Consider the following 4,036-nt stretch of genomic DNA (forward strand, 5'->3'; position numbering starts at 1 on the left):
TTGAAACTTGTGATTTAAAAACATATCTGGTTGCGATTTAGAATTGTTGGGCTTGTGTGAAAGTTAGTGGGTCTGGGTTCGTATTGATTCGGTGATGGTGAATATACGTAACTAAGTTTGTTTATTTTCCATACATAAATGCATTTTAATTTTGCTTACCCAAACAAGCTTATCTGAAATATTAGGATTTTTGCTATTTGAACTCTTTTATGCCATTATGCTCTGTCTAGAGTTAAAATATCCCCGAAACCCATGCTTTACACTTCGAAATCTGTGTTTGTTGACAGTGTTTTAGATCTGTAAGCATGTGGGAAAGGATTAGGGTCTGTTTTGGGTTTGTTTTTAAACATGGGGTTTATTTATTTATTTGGGTCTGTTATATGCTGTATTTTGCTAGATCTGCTATTTTCTGGTCTTGGCTTGCTTTCTGCGACTGGGTTTTTGTTCTTTCTATTGATTTTGGGTTTATTTTGATGTGAATGTTTGAATGGAGTAATCTTTGTGTAGTATTTTTATGGGTTAGATCTGGATTTGTGAGACCTAGTAGGGAGGAGTGAAAATATCCATAACCACAGAGTCTCCTAATTTCTAAGTTGCCTCGCTAGCTGTTGTATTAATTTCTTCTCTTATATATTGCAGCAGGAGTACTCCTAGTAGTAGTAGCAGTTATTGTTGTTGTTTCCATCTTCATGATTATGATTGTAATATAAGGGTGATCAAGACTCAGATCATTGCAGATAGCATATATATGATAAGCATTTAATATTAGCATCCCACAATAGCTGCTGAATCACTTATTTATCGGTGTTGATTCTTATTCAGGCATATCCGGCCCAGTCGTTGTTAAACATATCATTGATGGTAACTTTATCATGATCTTGCTCTTAGAAGTGTGATATTAATCAAAGAGAATTGACTCATTAACTTTGAACCCATTTGGCTAAATATAAATTAGGTAATGATGCTTTGCTCGTGCCACGCCTGAATCTCAAGGTGTAGAACCTTGAACCATTACCTTAATTAAGTAGCTCATAAATTAAGTTACTTCAATAAACTGCATGCTTAATTGCTTGAAATGGTTTCAGGGGTATATTCATGGGTGCCCCAGAACTGATTCAACCATTAACGATAATTCAAAGATAATATATTCTCATCGGATGAGACTTGTATCAGATGAACTCTATGAGGTAATATTATTGCTTAATATTCTTCTTTTGACTGGCCTGATTTCTATTGGTTAATATTCTGGCGTAGAGGCATTAGAACAATAGTACCCTTTCTATTTGTACTGATTTTGCATACAGAATGTGCAGGATCTCTCTTAGTCAGATCACTTGAAGTTGCTACTCGCAGAAATTATTTTGTAATTCATATCTTGTAGTTTTGTATTTTGCAATGTAATGTAATGTGTAAATAACAAAATAGTGTAATATGTAGTGGATTGCATGCATTTTAGTTTTTCATTTTTATATATTTTTATTATTCTGGAAAATGTTAGTATTATGCTTTTTAATGATGACTCAGAAATTTTTTTTATAAACTATATGCTTTTATAAAAAATTATGTTTTTCAACAATTAAAATTTTTTTTTTAATAAATATAGAAGAATTATGCTTTTCAATATTTTAATTATAGGCTTTTATAAAAAAAAAAACAATTATGCTTCTAAACCCTTTATATGGACCTTAAAATATATATATATATATATATATCCGGGTACAACCCGGAATCCGAATTTCAGGTTCCAGCTCAGGTTTGAAATTCGGGTTCTGGTTCGAGTATACTCGGGTTCCCGAGTTGGAACCCAGATGAACACCCCTAGCTGGAAGGAGGTTACTGAGCAGGAGAAGAGACAAATGGCTGAAGAAATAATCTAAAGGTGGAGTACGTTCAGTTTAACAGAGGTGGAACAACATGAGATCAACCTTGATATCACTGATAATGCAGTGGTTAGAAGACGAGGAAAGCAGTGCTTGATAGGTCTAGTAGTATCTGACCGACCCATTAATAGGGAAGCTTTGCAAGTCCACGATGTTAAAGGTTTGGAGACCGAATGGAACAGTGTTGTTTAAGGAAGTTAGCATGAACATGTTTATGATGGAGTTCCAATATGAGAAGGACATGCTGAAGGTGCAAAGGGGTAGACTGTGGTCTTTTGATCGTAACCTGTTATGTCTAAACACGTTTGATGGCCGACAGGCTCCGAAATACATGATCTTCAAGAATGAGTCGCTATGGATGCAATTTCACAATATTCCATTCGGAGGCATGACCAGAGAAATTGGTGCACAGATTGGTAGTAAGGTTGGCGAGGTTGAGGAGGTGGATGTGAATGAAGAATGTATCAATTGGGGACCTTTTCTGAGGGTGAAAGTGGCCATTAATATTATTAAACCTCTTATGAGAGGGATACTTCTTAATTTGGATGGGAACAAAGTCTGGATTTCATTCCTCTGTGAAAGGTTACCATCATTTTGCTTCAAATGTGGAATAATTAAACATGGGGAGGAGGGATGGTCTCCTGGTATGGTTTGGCTTAAAGATTAGAGAGGTATTCTTTGAGTCGAGTAAATGCCTCTTCGCAGTTGTCATTCCAGTTGTGAACTTTCCATAACACTTGGAAGAACGACAAGCATTTGTTGGTCGACTTGGAAACAAACAAGTTGAGCTCCACAATTCTCCCTGTAAACCTTTGTACTTCGTTGATGGTGTGAGGGGATCTCATGTTGATCACAACCTGAATCTTTTCAGGATTAGCTTTGATGCCTCTTTCCAAGACCATGAATCCGAGAAACTTTTTCAACCTTTGTACTTCCTGAGGACTGCAAAGGCCTTTTGTAGATCATCAAGATACCCCTTGGGCTCCTTGCTTTTGAGGAGCAGGTCATCGACGTATACTTCTACGTTGCGGCCGATTTGGTCCTTGATCATTTGGTAAACCAACCTCTGGTAAGTGGCTCTTACATTTTTAAGGCTGAACGACATTACTTGGTAGCAATATAGGCCTCGGTTTGTAATGAAAACGATATTTTCTTAGTCTTTAAGGCTCATCTGCATTTGGTTGTACCTAAAGTAAGCGTCCATAAAGCTCAATATTTTGTGCTCTGTTGTTGAGTCGACGATCCGGTCAATGCGTGGCAATGGGAAGCTATTCTATGGCTATGCCTTGTTCAAGTCGGTGAAGTCGATGCACATCCTCCACTTGTCGTTTGACTTGACACTAGGACCATGTTGGAAAGCCATTTTGGATAATGGGCTTCCCAAATAAACCATGTGGCAAGTAGTCGGTCTATCTCCTTTGCTATTATGACTTATTTCTCCTCGTTGAAAGCTCTATCATTTTTGTTGAATCTTCTTGGCATCAAGATTCATACTTAGGCAGTGTTTGATCACGTCCCTGTCAAACCTGGGCATGTTTTCGTGGCTCTAGGCGAATACATCTTGTTGTTCGACAAGGAACCATATCAGTTGTGACCCCATTTCACAGTTTATCTTCGTTACTACCCTCACCCTCCTCTCTAAGCTCGCGGCATCCAACTATACCACCTCAAGGGGTTTGTCGGCCTCTCCCTGTTTCAGATTTCGTTTGTCCCTAGTCTCCACCTCCCAGTTGATGAGTTTGGGTGGTGGAGGTAGTGCTTGTGAGGTGGCCTATGATGGCCCTGCCACAGGTGTCTCTGCTTCAATATTCTCAAGCTTCTTCTCTTCCAAAGTTGACCTTGTCGTTTGTTCCTCTACCTCGACGGACACATCCTCTCGGGTGGTTGGGGCGACTTCTTGTATGTGGCCCATTCAAGAGCAGGTCATAGTTGGCTCACAAAAGATGATGTTAGATCGAAAACACTGATCTCATAGACAGCGCCAACTGTTAAGACGTGTTTTGTAACCACCAACTTCGAGTTGCGCCATAAACCTGCAAAGGGAATAAAATGGGGTGGTCGGGTGTGTCCAGGACACCTCCAATGCCCAAGTCAGAAGATAATTTTTGCGGGAGAACCAGAGAGAGAGAGAGAGTTAGGAATGCATACAAATTGAT

The 4,036-nt window shown here is 38.8% G+C and overlaps 1 long non-coding RNA gene across 1 annotated transcript; it reads left to right on the plus strand.

Annotated features, from left to right (window-relative positions):
* Window positions 1-782: 782 nt before the first annotated feature.
* On the plus strand, window positions 783-1,153 carry LOC108997678. Its single transcript, XR_001997197.2, has 3 exons — window positions 783-861; window positions 956-993; window positions 1,086-1,153. It is a non-coding gene; the product is annotated as an uncharacterized LOC108997678 (long non-coding RNA).
* Window positions 1,154-4,036: the final 2,883 nt, after the last annotated feature.

This window comes from Juglans regia, chromosome 11 (genome assembly GCF_001411555.2).
Source record: "Juglans regia cultivar Chandler chromosome 11, Walnut 2.0, whole genome shotgun sequence".
Lineage (NCBI taxonomy): Eukaryota > Viridiplantae > Streptophyta > Magnoliopsida > Fagales > Juglandaceae > Juglans > Juglans regia.